Genomic DNA, 27,980 nt, shown 5'->3' with positions numbered 1-27,980 from the left:
TGGCCAAATACCAAGTCAGTCTTAGGAATGAGCAGAAGATGGTGGTGTCTTGCAGTGGGCATACCAGGAATAACACACAGCCCACGTGGCATTATTCTGGCACATTGTATTACTAACAATTTGAATGGGGGCAGGGGCAAACCTTTGTAAGTGTAACACATTTTATATGAAAATAAACACTGGCACATTTGGAACTGAAAACAAATTTTGCATTAATTTTTAAAAGAAGACATTTCCAACTACAGACCACATCCCCAGATACTCCCTCTATCTTCCAAAGTATGCATCTTGTTTCCCCTGTCCTTAACTGCTATTGCAGAAGGAAGTGTGAGAAGCTGCGTAGAGGAGAAAGGGCAAGCCTGGAGCCTCTGCTGCTGGGTTTGACTCCGGGGGCTGCCAGCACGAGCTGTTTCATGTCAGTTACTGCACTATGCCATAGATTATGTTATGTACTACGTCAGTGACTGCTCTGGGCCTCAGCTTCCTCATCTTCGAAATGGAAATGAGAACTATTACCTCCTAGGGCTGTTCCGAGGATAAAATGAGATCAGGTATGTACATGCCTTGCACATATTAGTCAGTTGTTACTGTTAACAGCATTCACAGACACCTAACTTGGATCTGTTACGAGGCTCACTTCCTTAGCAGGGATCAGGAAAATGCTTATACAAGACCAGGTAGGACCTCCGTTTCAAGTTTATCCTTTTGAAATGTTCCAAATCTTGATTGGTGGTGATTTGAGTGTATGTATTTAGCAAAGCTCATTAAAGTATACACTTACTATCTGCTTATTTCACAGTATGTAAATTTACCTGAATAAAAAAATGTTTCTAAAAAAAATTGCTCCCTCTGTCCTTAAACACCTATTTTGTATATTTAACCCAGAATGTGCACCCCAGTGCTCAAATGCAGCATCCAAGGAGCTCACATTGGGTGTTTAGTTTTGATTAATGGGCTTTCCTGGACTCAGAAAGGAGGTAATTTAGGATCCTAGCCGCCTGCAGGCAGAGAGAGGCTCTGTTGAGCCATCAGCACCTCACTGCCGCCTGCTCAGCCTCCTGGTCTTCTCAATAAATGGCGACTCCACTTTCCTGCAGGTCAGGGCTCAGGCCAGCCAGTGGCCACCACGAGGCAGCATCCCAGAGGAGGAGGTAGGGAGGGACATCCAGGGACTCAGCTGCTTTTGAAAGCTCTCTATTGACAAGGGTGCCATAGACACCAGTTGATTTGACTCATTATTGTTATTTCTTCTAGCACAAATCATAAGCCAGTTACAGTAACACTGGGCATTTAAAAGGCAGGTGCTAGACAAGCACTTTACCACTTTGGAAAACAGGTTTTTTTGTTTTGTTCTGAGACAGGGTCTCACTATGTCACCCAGGCTGGAGTGTAGTGGCGTGATCAAAGCTCACTTCAGCCTTGACCTCCCGGACTCAGGTGATTCTCTCACCTCAGCTTCCAGAAGCATACCACCATGCCTGGATTAATTTGGGGATGGCAGCGGGGGGAGGGGGGTGTAGAGACAGAGTTTTTCCATGTTCCCAGGCTGGTCTCGAACTCCTGGACTCAAGTGATTGGCCTCCCAAAGTGCTAGGATTATAGGTGCAAGCCATGGCGCCCAGCAAGACAGATTCTTAATAAAGCAAAACAAAGGCTTACTCTAAAGCTCAGCAATTCCATTCCTAGAAATTTACCAGACAGAAACAAAAATATATATCTACACAAAAGAACCAAATGTGAATGTTCATTGCAGTTGTATTTACAATTGCCGGAAACTGGCAACGACTCAACATCCAACAGCAGCTGAATAGATAAATAAATCATGATACCTTCATAAAATAGAATACTACTCAGCAGTAAAGATAAATGAACTACTGAGACATGCAACAACATGGAGAAATCTCAGAAATGGTATGCGGAGTGAAAAAAAGCCAGAGGCAAAAGGACGCAGGCACTCTATTTATCTGCAATTGTGAAATAGGCAAAGTGAGCTATCATGGCAGAAAGCACAGCAGTGGTTACCAGGGCTGGGACAGAGGCTGAGGCTGGGAGGGTAGAGAATGCACCGAAAAGTCAACTCAGGCAACTATCTGGAATGATGAAAATTTCCATATCTTGAAATTGCAGTGGCATTGCACAGGTATATACATTTACCAAAACTCACAAAGCTATACATTTAAAATAGGTACATTTTATTGCACGTAAATTATCTCAACAAAAGTAGCAGGGAGAAAGAAGGGTGACCTGATGTCTCTGAGGGGTGCTCCCTTTTGGGGAGGCCAATAAATCATTTCTTTCTCCTAAGATCCTCCACATGGTCACACAGTCACTGAGAAACTGTTTTAATCTATAAAACTGTGGGGATACTGATTTCATTTTTTTTTAAAGAGGCCTCTGGCTTCCTGAAATATTGAAGAGAAAGTAAAAACTTCCTGGATGGCAAAAGCTCTAAAACAGACATAGTGCAGGCCAATACATTAAGACATGCAGGACCGGGCAGGGATTCAGCCAGCACACAATGGCAGTCACATTGCAAGTGGGATAAATGTTAAGATATCTATTTATCAGTTGGTAAGTAGCCACTGCCCTGAGATGCCTGAATATGATGTCTCCATTATCCAGGAACCCTTCCCATCTCTCCAAAGTCCAGCAACTTGCAGAGTTGGTGGCTACCACAGCGGGAGCCACCAAGATCCCACTCCAGCTCCAAGGCACCTCTGTGTTGATGGGTTGGTGACTGGTCATACTCAATAAAAAGATATTTCTGATGTCACACTCCTCCTGAGAACAATTTAATTTAGGAGTACTTCGAAGCAGATAGTGATCAAAAGAGCACACATTTCATCAGAATGAAGTGCTGCCGATGGAAAAATACATAAAAGTGGGAGAATCTTTCCACTTTTAAGCTCTGCTTTGACCCTAGTCACAGACTTATGTCTCACATGCAGATGAACATTTTAAAGCAAGAGGGAAGAGTCTTGGGAGACCAGAGAGAACACCATATCGGGTAACTAGAGAGTAAAGATGGTGAGGGAACACAGGAGGCCCTGAATGACAAACTGTTCTGTGGGGCAGGAGAGACTGGTTCTCCACCCTATTAAAGAAAGGGGCACAAGAGTCCTCTCCACCATTCTTTATAACTATTAGTCACTGACTCTCAAGTATAGGGGTGGGGACAGGAAACAATGATGTTCTGTCAGTATCCTCAGCAAGGATTACTTCCCCTCAACAGGTGCCTGGAGAGCCAACAACAGCATCACACCCTTATGAAGACCATAAGTCTATGTTTCAAATTCCTTTCTATGAAGTGAGGTGCGAGAGAGCTGAGATCCATTTAAGGAGGATGTCTGACTACAGATGTTTGCCTATGTGAGGTGACAGACTCATTGCACTTGAATAATATGAATGTAAACCCTTAAAGCACAAAAAGGGAAAAAGAGGGGCCCTTAGAAAATGGAGGAGACTTGAAAGGTCTAATTGCCAGGTATAAGGTGTGGGCCTGTTTGGATCCCTATTCCAGAAGACCAACCACGAGAAGACATTTTATAGATAATCCAGGATATCTGAATCTGAGCCGCATAGTAGATGAGAGCAGGGAATTCTTGTTAATTGTCATGGGTCCAGTAGTGGAAAGGGAAGGGAAGGGAAGAGAAAAAGGGAAAAAGGGAAGGAACCAGTCCTTATTAATTAGAGATTCTAGCTATGGTATTTACAGATGGAATGTCATATAAGTATTTATGGATAATGGGGCACTATTTACTTTAAAATTTTGCAGAAAAATGAACAATCTGAATATGAATTCAGAAAACAAGTCCATTTACAACAGTATCAAACAGAATACTTAGAAATACATTTAAGAAGTGTAAAATATGTACTATGAAAATTAAAATATATATTTGAAAAAAATTAAAGAAGATCTTAATAACTGAAATGACATCCTGTGTCCATGGATCAGAAAACCCAATATTGACAAGACAGTAATATTATCCAAATTGACCCACAGAGTCAAAACAACTGCTACCAAAATTCCAGCTGCTTTTTATGTAGAAATTCACAAGCTGGTCCTACAATTCACATGAAAATGCTAGGCTCCCAGAATAGCAAACATCATCTTGAAAGAGTATCCTCTTTAAAAGTAGCAGGAAGACTACTTTTACACTTCATGATTTCAAAACTTACCTCAAAGCTACAGTAATCACAATGGTGTACTACTGGCATAAGGATGAACAAATAGATCAATGAGAAGAGTTAATTAAGAGTTCAGAAATAAATTTTATCTTATGATCAACAGATTTTCAACAAAAGTGCCAAAAAAATTCAATGGGAAAAGAATAGTCTTTTTAACAAGTGGTGCTAGAATAACTGGCTATCCACATGCAAAAAAATGAAGTTGGAGGCCTACCTCACATCATAGGCAAAAATTACCTCAATATGGATCAAAGCCTAAATGTAAACGCTAAAACTATAAAACTCTTCAAAGGAAACACAGGAGTAAAACTTTGACATCTCGGGTTTAGGCAAAGCCTTCTCTAGATATAATACCAGAAGACAGGTGACTATATATAATATACATAACTTGAACTTCATCAAAACAAAACACTGTACTTTAGAGGACATCATCAAGATATAAAACCACTGACTGAATGGTAAAATATATTTGCAAATCACAGATGTGAGAAGAAAAATGGTATCTATAACATGTAAATAACAATTCAATAAGAAGAAGACAACTCAAATAAAAAATGAGACAGGATCTGAATGGACACTTCTCCAAAGATGGCATATAAATGACCAATAAGCATATGAAAAGATGCTCAACGTCGTTAGTCTTTAGGGAAATGCAAATGTAAACCACAAGAAGATGCTACTTTATACCCATTAGGATGACTATAATAAAAAAGACAGAAAATAACAAGTGTTGGCATGGTTGTAGAGTAATTGGAACCCTCAAACACTGCTCATAAGAATGTACAATGGTGTAGCCACTTTGAAAAACATCCTGGCAGCTCCTCAAAAAGTTAATCATAGAGTGACCATATGACCCAGCAATGCCAATCCTAGGTATACAGCCAAAAGAAATGAAGAAAGGTACTCAAACAAATACTTGTACATAAATATTCATAGTAGCACTGTTCACTATAGCCAAAAGGTGGAAACAACCCAAACGTCCATCAACTGATGAACAAATAAACAAAAGGTGGTACAGTCATGCATCATTTTCTCATGGGATATGTTCTGAGAAATGCATCATTAGGCGATTTCGCTGTGCAAACATTATAGAGTGTACTTACACAAACCTAAATGGTAGGGTTTTTTTGCTTTGTTTTGTTTTTTTTTGGTACTTTTTTTGTGTGTGTATTTTTTTGTTTTTTGAGATGGAGTCTTGCTCTGTCGCCCAGGTTGGAGTGCAGTGGCGTGACCTCAGCTCACTGCAACCTCTACCTCCTGGGTTCAAACGATTCTCCCGCCTCAGCCTCCTGAGTAGCTGGGATTACAGGCAAGCACCACCACACCCGGCTAATTTTTGTATTTTTAGTAGAGACAGGGTTTTGCCATGTTGGCCAGGCTGGTCTCAAACTCCTGACCTCAGGTGATCCACCTGCCTCGGCCTCCCAAAGTGCTAGGATTACAGGCGTGAGCCACTGTGCCCAGTCTGATGGTAGGTTTTTATGCGCTTACCATATACCTAGGCTATATGGTACAGCCTATCGCTCCTAGGCTACAAAGCTGTATAGCACATTATTGTTACTAAATACTGTAGGCAATTATAACAGGGGTAAGTATTTGTGTATCTGTAAAAATGTATACTAAAAATTATAATACTATGAGACCACCATTATATATATGGTCCATCATTAACTGAAACATTGTTATTTGTTACAGGACTGTATAGCCATAGGATGAAATATATTCAGTCATAAAAGGAATGAAGTACTGATACATGCTGCAACATGGATGAACCTTGAAAATATTATGACCCGTGAAAGAAGTCTCACAAAAGACCACTTATTTTATGGTTTCATTTATATAAAATCTCTAGAACAGGCAAATGTATACAAGCAGAAAAATTAGTGGTTGCCTAAGGTTGCAGTGGAAGGATGTTGGAAGAGTGATTACTAACAGATATATGGTTTATTTCTGGGGTGATGAAATGTTCTAAAATTGATTATGGAGATGGTTGTACAACTGTGAATACATGGCATTTTTGGCAGGAAAAAAGTGGGAAGTTATAGATGAAATATTAATATCAAAATGCTTGAATGTTTATATATTTTTAAAAGTTAAAAAGTAAACAACAATAGTTTGAAATCAGCCTAATTTTAAATGAAACTTGTAATACATTTCTGTGATGTCTAAAATATTGACTTATCATTTTAATGCACATAGAAAATTACCGGAAAAGACTTTGCAAAATATTCTGAGATGGGGAACAATTCAAGGGGTCCCAAGGGTCCAAGTCTGACCCAGGCTTGGCCTTTTCTTGCACTAGGAAGTCACAAAGCCATGGACTCATCAAGCAGTCATCTAGTCCAGCCCCTTCTTAGAATTGAGGGAAACTGCAGCCAGCCAGGAAGACTGAGGAACTTGCCTGAGGTTCCTGCCTTTCATAAAATTCTTCTAAGGATCAAATGAGACAATGTGTATGATGAAGTTTTGTAAATCCTCTGGATTACAACTGTAGTATGTGGAATACGTGAGCTTGAACCTCAATTCTGCCACTTTCTTGCTACGGCCAAGTGTGTGGCTTCATTTCCTTGAGCCTCAATAAAAATGAAGATACCACCAGCCCCAAAAGGGTGTTACAAGAACTAAATGAGGCAACAGTCTCCCAGCATCTCCCAGAACAGAAACTCGGTGTAGGTTAAAGGTTAGCCACGCTCTTAGCAAAAGAACATGTGAACTACACAGTGGAGCCTGCATGCAGACTTGGGTGCAAAATTTAAGGTAATGTCATTTCAAGATGTAAAGAGGAAATTCTCATTTACAAAACCTGGTTTGAGTTGTCTGCATGAGTAATTTTCATGGGATCTGCCATGCAAAATAGTTTGCTTTTAAAGGTTCCAAGAATAACATGCTAGAGTCCTCTGTGCCAAATTTCACCTTTGGGTCAAATTCCACCATTGCTTTATGGGGCACCCAGTGTTTGAAAATTTTTGAATTTCAATGCCTCTATATAGGGTACCTCTCTCCCCAGTGCACCGCAAGCCCCACCATTCTCTGTTGTCTATCCTCAACCCCATCTCACCTTACATCATTACCTGGTCCCTGAAGGTGATTAAGTTTCTAGACTCTATCTCAAATGCTAGGAAATCTCTTTGTTGGCTATCCAACTTTCCTCTTATAAAGGTTTGCAGAGCCTCTTCTTTTCTTTCGAAGTCTTTTCAAGCTTTAGAAAGTTTTTATAAGGTCATTTAAATATTTTCCATAACTTAAAAAAAGCACTAAAATATTTTAAAAGATAACATAGACCAGTATTTTCCCAATAGGAGAAAAATACAAGCTGCAAATACAAGCCACCTGCATAGTTCTAAATTTTCTAACAGCTATGTTAATTAAGGGGGAAAAAACAGGTGGAATTAATTTTAATAATATATTTTCCTTAACCCAATATATCCAAAATTGTATTAACATGTAATCAGTATAAACGTTTCTCTTTCAAATGAAGTATTTGAAATCCAGTGTATGTTTTATATTTACAGCACATCTTAATTTGGACTGGCTCAAGTGCTGATAGCCAACAAGTGGCTAGTGGCTCTGAATGGGACAGCACAGATTGAGATGACCAGTGATAAATCATCCAATATGAGGCCTTGAAAGAAGATGTGAGGTTACACAGGAAGAGAACCTCTACATTAGAAAACACGTAAGTGGCAGATTCCAGGGCTTTGGTGGTCATGCTGGTGACCATGGCTATAGTAAAGCTTGAGATAGAATGAAACTTAGATCATATTATTACAGCATAGAGGAGGAGGGGAGGACATTCACGGCTTCTATTTTTGCTGCTGTTTCTCCTTCGTCTTTCCCACTCTATGTGTATCGTGGGTGGGATGGGGCCAGAGTTGAAGACAAAGTGAACAAAGAAGCATAAAAGACGGGATTGAGAGACTGCCACTCCTGAGAGATACTTTCAAGCCCCGGCCGCAACTCATCAGTGGCTTGAAGGGTTCCAGGGCCAGAAGGAATCTGGGGACACTGGCAAGGATTTTCCTTTCATTCTTGGCCTCCCCACCTCAACTTCTGAGGCAGCATCCTCTATCTCTGAAGAACAGGCCTCCTGCCTCTGCTATTCAGGGAATATTATGTTCTCCAAACTGTGATATTTTGGGTCCTTTTGGCAGGAGGTGGAGATGGGCAGGGGTGGAAAGAACCCACGAATGTTCTCGGAACAAGGAACCAGTAAAGTACAGACATCTGGCCCCAGGATTTTGCTGGCTCCAGGGACGTCACTGTAAACCCACTAACACTAATTGCTTTCACGTCTGCTCCCATTTCTAGTGGAAATAAAATGCCTCTCTGGATAATGGAAAATGAAACGCCCGTTTGCTGTTTACCACATTACATAAGAGCTCTCTGTACCACCCCTCCTCCCCTGGCCCCTGACCTGAAACCCTCTGAAGGACAGCTTGTGCAAAGCCTGCAAGCGCTCTACAAGTACAAGGTAACACGGCTTCAGAAAGGGCACCTGTATTCATGTTAGGACTGTACAACTCCTTAATCCTAAACAGACAGGAGGGGAGGGCAGAAAGAAGAGAGCAAGAATACAATCGAGAGTGAGAAGAGAAGAATTCTATTTGCTTTAAATTCATGCTTCCAGGAATATTTTCCATATCCTTACTTGATGCTAAGTGCAAAGATCTAGAGTAGCTCATCAAACCTCAACTTCCAAATTCAGTTACCCTGACAAAGAAGGGGAAATACAGGTCCAGCTGAAACTGGGGTTTAAGAAAGTGGACTCTCATCCACTGGGCCTTTAAAATGTCTGACAGTAGGTGATTGGGAAGCCTTCTTTGACAGTCCTGTTCTGGTTGGCTGCCTATGTTTATCCCCATGTTGGCATTTTGTACACAGTGTGATAGCAAGTATAAAGACCTCTGGCTGTCCTTCCTCTCCCCTTGTCAGTTCTCTCCTTCTTCTCCAGCAGCAGAACCACTCATTTCAGCTGGACCCATGGTTGCCAAGAATAAAAAACTCAATTTCCCAGTTTCCCTTGCCATTAAGTGTGGCCATGTGACTAAGTTCTGCCCAGTGGGATGTGAATGGAAGAGCTGTGTAAACTACCCATGGTGCACCCTCCATTTCCCCTTTCCTGTGTGACAAGCATGAGGCCATATTGGGCCATGTAGGCAAAAACAATACTCTAGGGATGGTGGCACAAGACAGAGAATCCTGGATCCCAGACACTGTAGAGCTGCCAGACTGCTTACAGAGGGACTGCTATGGGAGGCAGAACTTTTTATTCTGGATCTGGGTTACTGCAGCTGAAATTGTATGCTTGGGATCTATTTGCTGAAGAGAAGAAAGGAGGATACCCTTAAAATAGATGACCCCACCATTTGGCTTTCACATTGAAAAGCCAGCCTCAGCTCTTCCTACCTTTCTTATTGATGAAGAATCTTACATCCCTACCAGCTCCCGGACCTTGGAGACTACATCTTCCTCCTCGCCTTTCTTTGTCCCCACTTCCTTCTGTATGCTGCCTACTCCCAGGCTGGCACAGAGCAGCACTCCTTGACCGGAATGGCCCAGACAGTTGGAATAAAGGATGACATTAAAATAGAGCCCTTTGTTATGTCTCTAGGGAGTGTCTTCAAAACACCCTGTTACAATGGCTGAGAAAATTGCCTAAGATGACCAAGTTCAAAGGGCTTATCTTTGAATCAAAAGCAGGAATGCGGTTTTGTGCAAACGTCATCTTCTGCCCAGTTTTGAGGTTCTATGTAGCAAACTTGGAGTAAAATTAAGATCAAATGGGGCTCAGAGGATCAACTGTTACAACAGGCCTCAGTAAGATGGCTTTTCTTGAGCCACTGGATTTCATCAGGAGAGAATTACAAACACAAACCCTTTGTTTAATGTAGATGGTGATGAAATAAATAGGGTGACTCCATCTCAACCACCCTCCTCCTGGTACCCACCCAACGGACTCTCGGTGATTGCCCAACCAAAGAGCAGAAGTTCATAGAATATCTCTTCTTGGGTCAGCACCCAAAGGTGGGAGCATTTGGCTTTGCTCCCAGAAAATTATACTCTGGTGAAGGTATGTGAGAAATATGCCCTTCCCTACTGCACACTGCAGAAGAACGTGGCTGAGCACTCGGCCACGGTAGCATCTGTCTTCCACATAGGGAGTTTTTATGAACTGACGTCTTCTCTCTCCGGCTCAGGCAATAGCCGCTGCCTGATCAGAACACAATTGAATGTGACCTTGGGCCAGGCTATGGCAGGCAAAGGTTAATTTCCTTTCCTTCTTAGGGCAGGACCTCGTTCCAATTGTCTCGCTTTGCCTAACTCAATTTTCTGCACAATATAGCAAGCTCCTTATCTTGGGCATCGAGGGAAAAGCTTCCCCTTGTTCCTCCTTGTGGTTCCCAGTGGAACTTTGAGGAGGGGCACATTTTGCTTAAAAAACATTAATTGTGAAGTGAGAATAGCTTTTCTACTGATGACTGCTATTCTAGTAAAAATGTCTGCCTGCAAGGACCTCCCCATGTGACCTGGCAGGGAGAAAAGATAATGAGGAGCTCAGGTGAACAACTCAGCACCTGAGGAAAGTAGGCCAGTGGGTCGAAATAAAATCCAGCCACGAGCAAACAAAAAAGTTAATGAACAGGAGATCACCTACTGCCTGGGGCCCTCTACCTTCAGCGATTTCATGTCCGAAGGCACTCTAGGGTAACACGGCTTTGTTAAGGGAAGAGTTGGGCTGATAGATTTGTTCACTTCTATAGTCACTTATCTTGAATGACTGCATTGTTTTTAGAAAAATGACAATTCATTTTGTAAAAATTAACACAGGCCAGGGTGGTGGCTCACGCCTGTAATCCCAGCACTTTGGGAGGTGGAGGCAGGTGGATCACTTTGAGGTCAGGAGTTTGAGATCAGCCTGGCAAACATGGTGAAACCCCCTCTCTACTAACAATACAAAATTAGCCGGGTATGGTGGCATGTGCCTGTAATTCCAACTACTCAGGAGGCTGAGGCAGGAGAATTGCTTGAACCAGGGAGGTGGAGGTCGCAGTGAGCAGAGATTGTGCCACTGCACTCCAGCCTGGGTGAGAAATCCAGAGTGAGTCTCCGAAAGAGAGAGAGAGAGAGAGAGAGAGAGAGAGAGAGAGAGAGAGAGAGGAAGGAAGCAAGGAAGGAAGGAAAGAAGGAGGGAGGGAAGGAAGGAAGGAGGGAAAGAGACAGAGAGAGGAAGGAGGGAGGGACGGAAGGAAGGAAGGAAGGAAGGAAGGAAGGAAGGAAGGAAGGAAGGAAGGAAGGAAGGAAGGGAGAAAAACAATGAAATGACAGAGAGAAATCCTAGGAAAATGAAATGCCTCCAAACCCACTACCTGTCAAGTAACCATCATGAGATTAGGGGACTGCAATTTTAGTTACGACTTTGTGCACAGATACAGTAGGAAGGTAGAAATAATTTGAAGGGAGATTTACAGGCAGAAATAATTTGAAGGGAGTATAACACCTAGTTTCTTTAATAAAAAGGATTCCACTATTTGAACTTAACAGATAAGAAAGAAACTGAATTGCGGCCGGGCATGGTGGCTCACGCCTGTAATCCCAGCACTTTGGGAGGCTGAGGTGGGCAGATCACAAGGTCAGGAGATCAAGACCATCCTGGTTAACATGGTGAAACCCTGTCTCTACTAAAAATACAAAAAATTAGCCAGGCATAGTGGCGAGCACCTGTGGTCCCAGCTACTTGGGAGGCTGAGGCAGGAGAATGGCGTGAACTCGAGAGGCAGAGGTTGCAGTGAGCCGAGATCGCGTCACTGCACTCCAGCCTGGGTGACAGAGCGAGATTCCGTCTCAAAAAAGAAAGGAAGGAAGGAAGAGCGAGAGAGGGAGAGAGAAAGAAAAGAAAAGAAAAGAAAAGAAAAGAAAAGAGAAGAAAAGAGGTAGGCAGGGAGGAAGGTGAATTGAATTTCTAAAACGATACAGATTTTTAGTTTCTTTTTTTATTTTATTTTTTTTTTAAGATTGGCAGGGTAACCCTCTAAGGCCAACTGAGGTAAACGACATCAGAAAAGCAGGTACCAGAAGGAAATAAGGCCCCAGATGATGAAACAATGTTTTCTTTGGCACTCTGGGAAGATTCCTTAACTTCAGATAAATATAGCGAGCTACTCTGGAATCTGTGTTCTGGGAGCCCTGGCTCCAGCAACGCAGCTAGCTTGCTCCTGTGTTTGGATGGGTTATCTCATCTTTACAGGAAGGAGGCTCTACCTAATGCTTGGTAAATCCTCACAACAATGAAAGTTGGAAAGAAGGTTTAGGAGGCCAAGGTGCATGGATCACCTGAGGTCAGGTGTTTGAGACCAGCCTAATCAACGTAACGAAACCCCATCTCTACTAAAAATACAAAATTAGCCGGGGCTGATGGTACATGCCTATAATCCCAGCTACTCGGGAGGTTAGGGCAGGAGAATCACTTGAACCCAGGAGGTAGAGGTTGCAGTGAGCTTAGTGTCATTGCACTCCAACCTGGGCAATAAGAGCAAAACTCTGTCTGGAAGAAAGAAAGAGAGAGAGAGAGAGAGACAGAAGGAAAGAAAGAAGAAAGAAAGAAAGAAAGAGAGAGAGAGAGAGAAAGAGAGAGAGAGAGAGAAAGAAAGAAAGAAAGAAAGAAAGAAAGAAAGAAAGAAAGAAAGAAAGAAAGAAAGAAAGAAAGAAAGAAAGAAAGAAAGAAAGAAAAGAAAAGAAAGAAAGAAAATTAGTTGGAAAGAAAGGGCATTAATTACCCAATATGCTGGCAGAAAAAAAGTAGAGAACAATTTGTAAGCTCAGAATCAGTGTCATGGGATCCCAGGACAGACCAATATAGGTCTGACCAATCTGGATGGAAGGAGAAAAAGTGAGCAGAAAAAGGAAGAAGGAGGGTAGAGGAGAGAGACCTGACTCCCTACACTAATGCTGAGAATCAACACCTTACCTGCCCCTACACCTCACCCTTCACCCTCTGCCTCAGCAAGAAAGGGCCACATAATTACTCACACAGCAAATAGAGTTTAATTTCTTGGAGGCAGGGGGAAAGCTTTCAAAGTAACAAGGAAGCCTCACATAATTGTATGGTAAACTTTCACCAGGAAGAGCCCAGTTCCTGCAAACAGCCAGCATGTATGCAGACCTTTGAGTATGCTGTCATTGCGTTATAGGACAAATGAGACTGTCAGCAAGAAGGGTAAAAAACAGAAGGAAGGCTCCAGGCAAAGGGACACCTTGAAACACAGAGGAGAACAGAGAAACCAGCTGTGTAGACTCCAACCTGTGGCTCCAGGGCCTGCCTCCTTCATTCACAGGGCCTGCCTCCTTCACAAAGACATCAGTTGTCCATTTTCTTTTCTTTTCTTTAGAGTCTCACTCTGTCGCCCAGGCTGAAGTGCAGTGGTGTCATACTAGCTCACAGCAACCTCCGCCTCCTAGGTTCAAGTGATTCTCCTGTCTCAGCCTCCCAAGTAGCTGGGATGACAGGTACATGCAGACACAACAGAAGGAAGACCCTGTGAGGACACAGAGAAGACACCACCTACAAGGCAATGAGGGAGGCCTTAGGAGAAACCAACCCTGCTGACACCTTGATCTTGAACTTCCAGCCTCCAAAACTATGAGAAGATAAATTTCCATTGTTAATCCACCCAGCATAAACAGCCTTAGCAAACGAATACAAAGGCTGACTGGTATTTTTAGCAGAACTGATATTCAACCAGTGTGGAAGCAGAGCCAGTATCACTTCTAGTTGGCGGTATCAGCTATGAAATATTTCAAATGCCTTTAACGTCCACTCCCTTCCCCCAGTTGTTAGTGTTATTCCAGGGGTGTCAACCCTGGGATGGGAGAACCAGCGTGAGCTGCAGAAATCAGTGGCAACAGGCCTGCCTTCTGCTCCCTCCTCTTGCCTTTCCTTCTGGGCTAACACAACTCAGCATGCCCTGTGCTCTGAGTGCTTTCCCCACCCTACTTTGAAGCACAAAGGTTGTAATGACCAAGTGTAGTGATGGGGTGGAGGGGGCTCCTCTGAGCAAGGCTATTATCAAATGCTCATCTGAGAAGGCCTTGGGGATCCTGTCTGCCTCAGAGTATGTGTGTTGCTATGACGATAAGCATGATCCTGTTTGCCCAGCATCATTCAGTCTTTCAAGTGGTCTCAGTGGCAGGTACTATATACACGAGAGGCCCAGGGAAATCTGAACTGGGAATGAAGTTTTGCCCAGACAGATGGCCCACTCTCTTGGCTCTGCCATTGAGTCAGCCTTTGCCTACATGTTCCTCTAGAGTGCTTGCACCCTAGACTTGGGGGCCACTTGTACCTGATGTTTTGCCCTCTTTTTTCAGTTACCAGCCACACAATTTGTCACTGAATCTGCCCACAGGGTCTTGACCCTTCCACACTCTCCTGGGTAGCAGGAAGAAAGAACGGAGGTGACCTGCCAGTCTTAAAAATCTACCTGGGGACTGGCACTATGGGGAGTAGGCCACCCATTTGTGAGGGGTTGTTCAGCCTGTCATTGGCCTCCAGTTTTCTCTCCTGCCACCAAGGCACGTCAGCACAGCCGGAGTCAGCATGCACAATGACAAGTAATGAGCACACATGCCTCGTCCAAAGGATAATCAAAAGAAGAGGTCCGACCCAAGAAAAACCAACATGATCCTCTCTAATGAATGGTCCCCACAGTGGCATTCAGCTCTAGAAGGGCAGGGAACTTCCAGCTGGCTGTGGTTTGGCTCTGTACTCTCCTTACCCAAGGTAAGCCAAGGGTGAGGCAGCCTGAAAAGAATATATGAGCATTCCCTGGCCAAGATGGGAAAAAAAGCACCACTCTGAAGCAAGCACTGACCCTGTCCTCCGAGGCTGCACCAGCTACCACCCCCTGGACCATGGGACAGCCTGTGCTGCCTTGTCCAAACAAGCATGTGTGCAAAGCAACCCACAGCAAAGCCAAACAAACAACTTGGCGCATAAGACCCCAAGGCTCTAGCAAGCAAACCAGGTTCAATCTCAAAGCTTAGTTTGGTTCTGTCCCTTGCACAGGTTAATGGGAGCAACAGTCACCTTAGGAATTATGCGGCACAGAGATGCCTGATTCTAGAGGCCAATATAGAATGCATAACAGGGCCAAGCCCCTAAGACTCTCCCAGAAATCGGTTTCTGGATTCTACAGATGATGCTTTCCATCTGCTTTACAGTTGCCAAAGCAAACCACGTTTATTCTAAAAACAGATAAGGGCCTGCTCATACCAGTCAAAGGCAGGTTTTTATCTACTATTAGTAGACTGCCTCTTCAGCAGAGACTATTGTGTTCCCCAGTCAGGCTAACTGGCATTAAACCACTTCTAAGTACCCACTAACAAGCTAGGTAGCCTGGGGAAACTGGACACAAACAAAGCATGGGCCCTGTTCCTTAGCATCTTGCAATGTGGGTGGTGAGAAAAGATGTGCATATTTGGAGATGACTTGAGATGGCAGTGCAGTCACACTGGCTGGAGTGCCAGGCTTGTGATGCAGGTCTGTGAGTGCTGGAAGCACTGGGCAGAGTCAGCCAGACCCCTGCAAATCCAGCCAACAGAACAAAACTAGCCAGCAGAGGCTTAAGAGGCCGAGAAGCTGAGCTGTTTGTCTTAGGTCGGGACTGTGATGCATTTGGTAGCCCAGGGTGAATACAGCTATCTCTGGCCAGGCGTGTAGCACAGCACAGAGTTGATGAGATCAAGTCCAAGAGCTACTCTGCTTGAGTTCAATTCCTGGCATGGCCACCTAGGTCCCTCATGTGATCTCTCTGTGCCTCCATAGCCCCATCTGTAAAATGGAGACCGATAAACAGCATGCATATCATATGCTTGTTGGGAAAAATCTCAGCACGGTGCCCGGCATGTCGGAAATGCTTGATAAATGTTGGCTATTATCCTGGGCCTGAACTTCTAAAGGGGTTCCCTTTTGTTTATGGCAGGAATTAGAATATCCACTCTGAGTCAAAAGACAGATTATGTAGCTCAAAGTAATTTTCATGTTAAATTGGATTTTCTTGGGTGGTAGTGGAGGAGGCCTTAGAATCCTATGAACATGGCATAAATCAAAAGACACTGTGACTCAAGGTAAAGGCCATTGTAATCCCAACAAATGCAAGGGCTAGAAACGGAATGAGGCCTGCTTTTCCTGCCAGGGAACAGCAGCTGTAGTATCCGAGCAGGGAAGGGAATTAGGCACCAATGAGAAAGCACATCAGCCATGATATCCCAGAACAGCTAGCAAGAGAGCACAAACCCAGCTACCTGCTGGCAGGACCCCCTCTTCATCCTTCACTGCTATATCCAGGTTCCTCCCCAGCCGTCGTGCCCTGTGTGGTGAGGACACTTAAAATATTCCTCACAGACTAGGCACCAACACCCAACTTTTCTCAGGTCCTCCTAAAGCCAATCCCCTCCCCTCTTCCACTCTTTCCAGAACTTGACCACACAGGGCTCCTCAGGGGACAGTTCTAGAACATCCTTGACTGTGGAAAGCACAGTCTTTCTTTGCCTTCCAGTTGGCCTGCCCTTCTGCCCCCTTCCTTTCAACATCAGCGTCCCCACTGAGGGAGGGCATTGTCGTTATGGGAGTGAAGGAGGGGTCGTTGAGTCATCCCCACCTCTTCCACCCACCTTGCCTTGGCCACTCCAGATCAGAATACAACAGAGCTCTCATAAAGTGGATGCTACTGGGCACAGTCCAGTCCTGGGGGTGGCTGCAGATTTCAGAAGCCTTCCTACGCCTCATTTTTCCTTAAGGGGAGGCATCTGCCCATGTCCTGGGTCAGGGGGATGTTTGGGTTAAGTTCCACAGAGCACCAGTGACAGCAGACCTTCTGTGTGTCCGGATTCACTAGCTGGGCAAACTGACCTCTTCGATGGTCCACTTACTCATCAGATGGATATGTGGAAATGGTTAAACGTGATCATGAATGCAAAGCACATAGAGTTTGAGCCATGATGGCCATCAGCCTAACTGATCACCATTATCTATATGGCTATGGAGATTGGCGTCTAGTTTTCTATTCATTCATTCAAAGAACATTGACATGTTTTTCTAGCATCAACCATGTTTCTGGCACACAGTGGTAACAGACAAATGTAGTCCCATCCCTCAAGGAATTTAGGGTCTAGTTGGGGAGTGATATGGTTTGGCTCTGTGTCCCCACCCAAATCTCATCTCAAACTGTAATCTCCATGTGTCAAGGAAGGGACTGGATGGGAACTGACTGGATAAAGGGGGTGGTTTCCCTCATGCCATTCTCATGATAGTGAGTGAATTCTCATGAGATCTGATGGTTTAAAAGTGTTTGGCTGTTCCCCTTTCATGCTGTCTCTCTCCTCCTGCCTTGTGAAGAAGGTCCTTGCTTCCCCTTTGCCTTCCACCATGATTGTAAGTTTCCTGAGGCCTCCTTGGTCATGCAGAACTGTGAGTCGATTATAAACGGTCTCTTTCCCTTATAAATTGCCCAGTCCCAAGTAGTTCTTTATAGCAGTGTGAAAATGGACTAATACAGGGAGACAGCCAGAAAACAATTAAAGAAAGAAAGAAACATCATTTCAGGTTGTCAAAATGCTATAAAAGAAACCAATGTAGTTTGTGACAGATGATAACAAGAAGGAACTTATTTTAGATAGGGCAGTCAGGGAAGGCCTCTCTGAGGTGACATTTAAGCTAAAAATGAACGATGAGAAGAAGCTAGCCATGTGGAGAGGAGTGGCTTGATGGGTTCAAGAAATGGAAAAGTCAGTATGGCTGCTGTGCCGTCACAAAAGGGATAGTGTCATTTGGTGAGGGAAAGAGCTGGGCAGGAGCTAGGTCTGCAGGCCTTGGTAAGAAGCTTAAATTTTATCCTAAGGGTAACAGGAAGTCTCTGAAAGGTTTTAAATAGGAGAGGGTATCTCATATAGATGTACCAGACTTTCTTTAATTATTCACAATAAAAATTCCTATTGACTCCTATTGAGCACTTACTGTGTGCTAGGCTCTAGGCTAAAAATTGTGCATGCATTATTCAGGCAAGGCATGGTAGCAATAGGGACTAGAGTGATGGAGATGGGGATGGAGAAAAGTGCAGAGATTTGAGAAATGAATAAAGAAAAAGAAAGTGGTCAGGCTTTGCTGACAGAGTGAAGAGGACCCAGGGTAGAGCCCGGCTCAGACACTGCCACTGGCTTCTCAAGCTATCCCATCATCATCATTCTTATCATCTCCCTATCAGAACTATCATTTAACCAAAGCACAAGACAAGATTAAATCAATTAGTCAACTTCTTTAAAACCACTATAAACACTGCATAACGTGCTCAGTAAGAAGCACATGCGAAGTTATTCTGTACTCTAGAGAACTCTAGTACTCCATGCTTGGGGACGTTTTATTAACCTATTTCCAATGGCTGAGTCTAGAAATATTTTCCCAAAGAGCCTGACAATTGCTAAATGAGCCAATGGACTTAAATCAGCTTCAAGGACAAAATCAGAGAATTAAACTAGAGAACCAAAGTCCTACTGCTATTTACCAACTACAACAGTGCTGCTAGTACAGTCGGTGTAACCAAGCACAAAGGGCTTCTTACGGCGTCACACAGCCTGTCAGGCAGAGACGCAGAACAACATCAGGCTCAAAACAGTCACAGAGCCTTGAGCCCAGGAATGGCTTCTCATAAGTACAGCAGGAAAATAATTCCCGGAACATGGATTCTTTCAACCATAGCATGAATAACAATATCAGTTGCCACAGTTTTGTGGAAACAATACTGCATGTCTGGGTTCAGAACCTGCTGGGAAAAGATTAAGCTGAAAGGGTCTAACCCACCCCTCACCACGGAGAGCACGAATACTCTGGCAGGCATTCTGGAAAACCTTGGCCATTGTCATCAATGCATGGGTGAATTTCACAACAATATGCAGCAGTCCAAGTGAGAAAACAAACACAAAGTGAGAGGAGAAAAGCACTTTCTAAAGCTGAACACCTTGGGTCTGTCATCCTCCTGTACCTGGAAAGAATGTGTTAACTTGCAGGTAAGAAGAGAAACAGGTATCACGCTTATCTGACCTGGTCTCAGTCCCAGACCTGGACAAAGGTTGTCATTTTTGGAAACTAGCCATTCACCTACTTAGTAAAAATCTTATGCCGGAGCCACTGCAGGGGACAGGCAGGATTATAAATCATAACAAGATGGAGAAGGGGCAAAAGAAAAATGAAGGCTGGAACTGGAGGAAACAGCCACCTCTTGGATGGGGAATTGTCCCATTCCCATTAATTACCCTCTGGAGCTGCAAAAATCCAATCTGGGCACACGGTCTGATTGACACATGACTGATCAAACTAGGTCCATTTGCGGAATATGCAGCCATCAGGGATGATTCTCCTTGCATGAAGAAGTCTTATTTTCTTATCTCAGCCTTCTGTTTGCTCATGTCTCCTTTAACTGAATAAATCAAGTTATGCAGCCTGTGAAAATCATGAATGCAGAGGCCTAAAAGCTGACACATGGGAGTTTGCTCTGAACTTGAACCTGAGACACCACTTTAAGGAATCACCAGAAGCCCAGAGTATTGGTGTCATCTGTCACCTCTGCTCCTCATTTCTTATTCATACTCTTAGCTTAGAACTGTAAGATGTTAAAGCTGACACACATCTTAGAAATCAAGCTGTCTGGGACTCATGTTGAAGATAAAGAAGCAGTCCCAGCAACGATGGGTGCCTGTCGCCACACACCTGGCCAAACACACACCTGGCCAACGGCAGAACTGGAATCAAAAAAAAAGGTCTCTCGAGCACTGGTCCAGCGAGAGCCTTCCTGCCACACTGGAAAATGTTTGTCAGTCCTTTTCATTAATATAATCAATAATGCAAAGCCCTAAAAGGAAGTGAAACAGGTGCTGGAGCTAACAGATTTCAAATGTATCCTGCCAATTGTCCGGTCGCCGTTTCCTGGTCGGACCATGGAGTTTGGGAGCCCCAGCAGGTGGTTCCTGGCTTTGTGTTTTTCTCAAGCTCCCATTAAGCAGAAGGCTTGGCATGAGGAGAAGAAGCAGATGGTTCTTGCTGAAGTCCAGGTTGCATATCGGACTTCCACTGCATTTCCTGTTGATGAAAGAACATGGAAGATTCATGCCCATTTGAGAGGTGAGTGTCTTTCCAAAAGGAGATGGAGGCAAGGATTATTAAAAACTATGACTGAGATCTGGAGATCAAGATTCCAAAGAGGGAACAGACTATTTTTAAAGTTTCTACTCTTTCCTGGGGGAAAGAAGGATGCCAGAGGCCTCTAAAGGCCACAGATTTCCTCCCAAGGGATGAGTGAAAGCAAATGACATTGATTGTCCTACAATATGTGCTCTTAAATGGGCTACTTCTCACTCCCCACAGAGACCGCCATCCTCTCTTTCCTGGACTGTGGCAGTAGCTGCTGGTCTTCTTGCTTCTATCCCTGCTGATGGCTAAACCAGAGCCACAGCCAACCTCAAAACAGGGCAATGGATCCTGTGACTCCCCTGCTACCCGCCTTCCGATGGCTTTGAATACATCTAATGTAGAACACCAAGTCACTCCTGTGGCTTGCAGGGCCCTCCACGATCCGCTTCCTCCTCCACAGCACCCGTGCCGCCGCTCCTCTGACTTCTCCCCATCGCTGGTTTCTTTCCAGCTCACCCTCCTCACCGTTGTGGGACACACAAACCCATTCCCACTCCTTTTGCACTCACTGTTGCTTCCACCTGAAACCTGCTGTCCATAAATGTTCATGTCTCCCTCCCTTGCTTCCTTCAAATCTCTACTTAAACGTCCCTTCTTCAGACAGCCCTTCTTTGTCCACCTCATGGAGGCTGGCACTTTGCTCACCCCTCACCCCTATCACCCCTGTGTCCGCCGGCTGAGCTCTGGGGCAGTGTGCTTGTCACCTGCTGAGGGGATGCAGTCATCTCTCTCCCCTCCCAGAAGGTGTGTGAGCTCCAGGCAGGCAGGCCGTGGTCTGCCTGTTCACTGCCCTGTCTCCCTCCGGTGTCTAGGACAATGGCCAGCACAGAGAAGGGGCTCAGTCCATACCTTCTGGCTCACATGGGATCCATGCCTTTGAATGAGGTCTGGATGGAGAAAACACAGTTTGTAGTGGAAAATCCAAGGCCAGTGGGCCCTCTAGTTTCTTTGTATACACAGGTTCATTTCCAAATAGCTATCCTCCCATCTATCCATGCAGCCCTGTTTTAAAGAGTGACAACCAAGCCTCAGGACACATCACATGGAGGCCTGGCGGGGGTCCGGGGGCGAGGGAAGAGCAGTCGGCTTCCAGCAGGAAGAGGGCATCCTACTCTCAATTCCAAGCGTAATCCGATTCTTGGGCATCTTTCCAAGGAAGAGCTCATCCCACCCACTTCCTAGATACAGAGAGCTTGAGAGTGGAACACTAAGGGAATTAGGAATGGAATAGAAAAGCAGGGGAAAGAGAAAAGCTGTCACCAATCGAGATGGATCCCAGAGCCCTCCTGAAAACTCCTGACCTCCCTGAGACAAAAGGCACGTGTTTTCTCTTTCCTGTGCAGTACCTCGAAATGCATCCAGTGAAAACCCAGTCAAGAGCTGCCGTCTTTTTCCCTAAGTCTCTAGAATAAACTGCCAGGTATTTATCTTAAATTAACGAGACTTCTAGTTATCCAGCAGGCCAATGGCTCTACTTCAACAAAGGACTGATTTTTTTGGGGGGTCTTTGAGAGGACATAGGCCTAGGCACATTCTTCCTTTGTGTGGGAGTATAACATGGCACTAAAGCAGGTTATGATGTGTTTCAAGTATATTTTTTAAAATTCCATGCCCAGTAGTTGTACATAGAGGAATTCACTCTAAATAGGATGTCATACATCAGACAAAATGTTATCTGCAAAGATATTCATCTAAGCACTATTTATAGTGGCGAGGGAGAGCCACAAACCACCTAAATGTCTAAAAATAATAATGCATGTAAAATTATTAGCCAGTGCCCGGCACACAGTGAGTAGTCGATAAGGGGTAGATATAACATTGTTATTTTGAATAATTAAAGAGAGTATGGTACATTTATATGATGGATATTTTTGAAGCTTTTGCTTTTCTGTTGGTGTTATCAAATGCATATAAAAATGTGAGTAAAACATAAACTGCCCAGGGATGTTGGCTCATGCTTGTAATCCCAGCACTTTGGGAGGTGGAAGCAGCATGACTGCTTGAGCCCAGGAGTTTGAGACCAACCTGGGCAACACAGCAAGACCCCGTCCCTATAAAAGGTTAAAAACAAATATTAGCCGGGCATAGTAGCATGCTTCTAGTAGTCCTAGCCACTCAGGAGGCTGAGGTTGGAAGACCACTTGAGCCCAGGAGATCAAAGTTGCGGTGAGCCATGATCACACCACTGCACTCCAGCCTGGGTGACAAAGTGAGACCCTGTCTCCAAAAAAAAAAAGAAGAAAAGAAAAGAAAAGCTTAAAAAATTACACGTTCTGCAGGACATCCATCCATATTTTAAAAAAAACCAAGAGTATTTCTATGCTATCCCAACCTCTATATTTGACAACTGCACAAAAGGCATATGCCACCCACCAGATACTCTCTCCACTCTACCACTGCAATCTTTATTAGCCTTCCCTCCCAGAAGCAAGTGAAAAAAAAAAAATCTTCTGTAATTCAATCAGCATGTTTAAGATCTATTATGTTTTAAGGCCTGACTAGGATGAACATCACAGGAGGGACTGTTGAGAAGATCAGGCCGGAAGCTCATCCCGCCTACAGAGGATCTCTAGTGAGGGAGCAGAGGATTTGCCAGGCATGCAAGGCCTTTCCCGGGGGCTGTAAATCAAACAGGCACAACAATCTGTGATGAATAAAGCAACGGCTGGATTTTTTATCCGGAAAGCACCACTGAGCCAAAATCTGAAATCATGAGCTATATAATTCCTTTGGGGGAGAAATATATCCACAGGGAAGGAGGAAAATACATCAACAGGCTTTCAGAAAACTAGGGATTGGTTGGTCCCTTCCCCTTGTTCACCCTCATTCACGCACACACTCACAAACACACACACACACAAAGGACAAGAACACATGCACACACACACACTCTCCCTTTCTTCTAATCGTGCCCTTTTCCAATTAAGGCTGCCATTCAATCCTTAGGTTCTGGCGACAACAAAATGAACAAGAAGCTCATTTGTAGGTTTTATTGCGTTGCAAAAACCCCAAGTGGAGTCAAAGAACCCTAAAACACATAATGCCCAAACGGATTCTCAGGAGAGAAAATCTGACTCTGCAAATGCAGAAAATGGCATAGCCGGAGAGGGCTTGAGACCCCATCCACCCTGTGGAGGAAACTGGGGTCCACCAAGTGACACTTAGCATCCCCAAGATGCCACACAGAGAGTGTCTATTTTCTCCCCAGCTTCCATCTCATTCAACAAATCCTTCACCCTCCACTTTCCTGCTTACTCAATTTATTTAAAATGATGCCTTGACAAGACAGAAGCAGAAAGTCACTTCTCCAAAAGTCAAGATGTCTTTAACGTGTCTCTACTCCAATCCTTTGCAAGTAAGTCACTAGCTTTCAGTGGATGAGAGGTAAAAAAGGAAAGAAAAAAGAAACCCATGTCCCCCTCCATTCAGATCATTTCCATCTGAGTAGGAAACCTGTGTTCACCCAGATACCAGTAGGCTGGTTCTTTTGTTTAAACAAAAGCTTCCCTGAAAGCTCCAGGGAACCAGAAGGCAGGAATTCTTAGCAAGAATTTTTTCTTAGTGAAACAGGAAGTGCCCTGGTGGGAATGTCTTGGCCTGGTTTGACAATTTCTGGAAATTCAGTGTGGCGAGGTAGGCTTTGTGTGAATGTGTGTGACTAGCAGGTTCACCCAAGGAGCTATTTTAAACCCAGGTTGCTTTAATTGGCTATTTCTCCTACATCTACCTCATTTTACACACACATCCTCCAGGTAGAAGAGCAAGCCCAGGAATGAACAGGGCACTTACAAAGTGCTGCATGTCCAAGGGTGGCAGAGACACCCCCTTAGAGCTGGGTTACTGAACACATTCTTGAACACCAACCAAGTGAATGCCTTTGAAAGTCTGTCTCATTTCCAAAAGACAATAAGGGAATGAAACCCCAGACAGCGTTAGATTTCAAGATAAATATAGACAGTCCCCTACTTAAGAACAGTTTGATTTACAATGTTTTGACATTAAGATGGGTTTATTGGGGATATTAAATGTATTTTCAACTTAACAATATTTTAACTGACAATGAGTTCATTAGCATGTTGACCCCATCTTAGGTCAAGGAGCATTTATCTGTATAATGCGCCTGACACAGTACCTGGCACACAGAAAGCAACGTATAAATACCCAAACTCCTCACTCGAGCCTTGAGGCCAGATTTCCAATGACAGATGAAACTCATGCACAATGACACTCACACAGACACTCCAAAATATATGATAGTTCTGTTCATTGAGCACCTGCCATGCGCAAAGCTCGAGGCAAGCCACTCTCCATGATTGTCACAGGTCGCCCTGAGAATGTGGTCAGGTCCACTTTATCATACAGAGGAGGAGGGTGCTTAGCATGCAGGTTACTGAGTCAAACGCATTCAGTGAGTCAGTAGCAGAACGGGGGCTGGGCTCACTTTGATATGGAAGGCATCCTCTTCCCACTATATGACCCTACATGAAGTTCCTTCACTTGAAGTATTTCAGAGATGAGTCCTTCCTTAGAGATCCTCTTTGATCTACCTCCCACCCAAAGCAGGAGCATCCTCCGCAGATCGTTATTCACCCTTCCTTTTTTTCTTGAGACAGAGCTTCACTCTTCTTGCCCAGGCTAGTGTGCAATGGCGTGATCTTGGCTTACCACAACCTCTGCCTCCTGGGTTCAAGTGATTCTCTTGCCTCAGCCTCCTGAGTAGCTGGGATTACAGGCATGTGCCAAAATGCCCAGCTAATTTTGTATTTTTAGCAGAGACGGGATTTCTCCATGTTAGTGAGGCTGGTCTCGAACTCCGGACCTCAGGAGATCCGCCCGCCTCGGCCTCCCAAAGTGCTGGGATTACAGGCGTGAGCCACTGTGCCTGGCCAGGTCATTCACCCTTTCTTTAAATAATTACAATGGGCTCAGAGAGTCACCACTCCATCACTGAGCTGAGGTCTAGTGGACAAAAATTTTGCCTCTACACTGGGTTAGAGGCTGCCCTCACATAGCCCTGATGCACTGGTTCTGGGTGTGCTCATTTCTTTAACAGATTTGCCAAATGTTAGAGGACAATGATGATGACGATGATGGTGACCATGGTGACGACATCAATGCTTATCTTAAATCCTCTTTAAACAGAGAAGCCATATGTCAAGGGGTTCCCTCTCAAACTTAACACCCCATCGAGTACATATTGGACATGGAGGTGAACAAAAGAGAATACTTTAAGACTTATCCTAAACAATGGAACATCATAAAACTATTAAAATCAGGTTTCAAAGAAGACTCTATACCATGTGAAGATATCCACATGCTCTTAAGGAGGAAATTGGAAAAACAGTATGATAATTATTTTGTTTTAAGAACTATGTGCATACAAAAATGTATAGAATAGAGAAAGAAGTGCAAAAATATTAATAGTGGTTATTCTTCATTGATACAACGGCTTTTTTTCTTTCAAAAAGACTTCCTTTTATATTTTTGCATCATTTTGAAATTTTGCAAAGGTTGTAAAAACAAATTTGGAATTATTCATCCGATCTAGAGAACGTCTCATGAGAGTACAAATCATATAAACATTATAATAGTAATAACAATAACTGTAGCAGCTCCAAAATGTATATTGCACCTAGCATATGCCAAGCAGTATTCTGCGGGCTTTATATACATTAACACATTTAATTCTTTTTTTTTTTTTTTTTTTTTTTTTGAGATAGGGTCTCATTCTGTAGTCCCGACTGGAGTACAGTGGTGCAATCTAGGCTCATTGCAGCCTTGACCTCCTGGGCTCAAGCTATTCTCCCACCTCAGCTTCCCAAGCAGTTGAGACTACAGGCACATGCCACAATACTGGGCTAATTTTTTGTTTATTTTTTGTCGAGATGGGGTCTCACTCTGTTGCCCAGGCTGGTCTCAAAGCTGGTCTCAAACTCCTGAGCTCAAGCAATTCTCCCACCTCAGCTTTCCAAACTGCTAGGATTACAAGTATGAGCCACTGAGCCTGGCCTAACACATTTAATTCTTACCACAACCTGTTGAGTCAGTTACCATTGTTGCCACCATTCTAAAGATGAGAAAACTGAGATCGGAAAGATTAAGTCACTTGTTCCAGGTCCCAGAACTAGTAAAAGGAAGAGACCAGGCTTAAATCCAGGCAGTCTGGCCCCAGGTGTCCTGTGTTCTTGGCCACTACCCTGGGGCTGATGTTCCCCAGGCCAGAGCTAAAATAGACAGGATTAGGAAGATTGGGAAATGGCTCAAAAACCTATCTGAAAATTGTGAGCTTGTTAAAGTCCTTCATGGGGTTGCTCAGAGAGATAAACCAGAATTGGCAGTCCTCATTCAGATCTGAAAGCTTCAAGATCTTCATCCCATGCAGCTTCCTCACCAGTGTACACAGTCTGACATCTCCCACCCTGGCCTCTGTCAAATCTCACCCAGAAAGCCAACTAAAAATAGTCTCCACGCACCACTGACAGAAATTATGATGACAGCGAGGTTCAGGAAAAGGATCTAGGCCAGGGGTGTCCAATCTTTTGGCTTCCCTGGGCCACACTGGAAGAAGAAAAAAGTGTCTGGGCCACACATAAAATATACTGATAATAGCTGATGAGCTAGGAAAAAAGAAAGAAAGAAAGAAAGAAAGAAAGAAAGAAAGAAAGAAAGAAAGAAAGAAAGAAAGAAAGAAAGAAAGAAAGAAAGAAAGAAAGAAAGAAAGAAAGAAAGAAAGAAAGAAAGAAAGAAGGAAGGAAGGAAGGAAGGAAGGAAGGAAGGAAGAAGGAAGGAAGGAAGGAAGGGAAGGAAGGAAGGAAGGAAGGAAGGAAGGAAGAAGGAAAGGAAGGAAGAAGGACTTCAGTCAGGTCATTCTTCTCTCTATCGCGTCGCTAGCGAGCGACATACACGATAATATACTCCCTGCCCTCCCCTCTATTCGTGCGAGCGAGACGCCCTCCAGTCAGCGCGAGATCCGAACTCGCAAAAAGAAAAAAATTAATGTTTTAAGAAAGTTTACGAGTTTGTGTTGGGCCATATTCAAAGCCGTGCTCGGCTGCAGGTTGGACAAGTTTGGTCTTCTGCCATGCTGCTCACACAGAAGCAGGTTCAGGCCAGGGAATGCCAGTTAGGTTTCTGCCCGCTATGAAGTAGCTCTACCTCTAAGTCTCCAGGGCACACGATGCAAGATGCAAACATCACAGAGCTTTCTAGGCAGCCAGCAGACATGAGAAGCAGGTTAGTCAGGCTACAGTTCAGTCTCCAGCTCCCTCCCTTCTCCCCTGGCTCGGCTGTGCCTCCTAAGAGGGAGTTCTGGGCCAAGAAGGCCACACACGCCTCTAGGCAGGCCACAGGCCCAGACTGCCTGGTCCTACAATACAGAAGACATGAGGGCCAGGAAGCCACAGAAACAGCCATCAGTGGGGCTTGATGTCCCACACACAACCCCAGATTCATCAGACTCCAGCTCTTACTGTGTCATCTGGGTCACAAGGGAAATGGGAGCAGTGAAGTGGAGCTGGACCAGGAACCAGACACAAACCTACCCTGCTCCCAGGAA

The 27,980-nt window shown here is 44.2% G+C and overlaps 1 protein-coding gene across 2 annotated transcripts in view; it reads right to left on the bottom strand.

Annotated features, from left to right (window-relative positions):
- GFOD1 (glucose-fructose oxidoreductase domain containing 1) overlaps positions 1 to 27,980 on the bottom strand; it is a 125,807-nt gene that overhangs the window by 34,951 nt on the left and 62,876 nt on the right. The window contains exon 1 of one of the 2 annotated variants that reach the window (XM_030929303.1): positions 19,492 to 20,215. The exons of the other annotated variant lie outside the window; for it this stretch is intronic. The gene's annotated coding sequence lies outside the window, so the exon portion shown is untranslated. Of the gene's footprint in view, positions 1 to 19,491; positions 20,216 to 27,980 lie in introns of those variants that run through there. 2 annotated transcript variants of the gene reach the window in all.

The sequence above is a fragment of the Rhinopithecus roxellana genome, chromosome 4, assembly GCF_007565055.1.
Source record: "Rhinopithecus roxellana isolate Shanxi Qingling chromosome 4, ASM756505v1, whole genome shotgun sequence".
NCBI classification, from domain to species: Eukaryota; Metazoa; Chordata; class Mammalia; order Primates; family Cercopithecidae; genus Rhinopithecus; species Rhinopithecus roxellana.
Note: the sequence above shows the minus strand (reverse complement) of the source record. Positions and strands in the feature narration are given on the sequence as shown.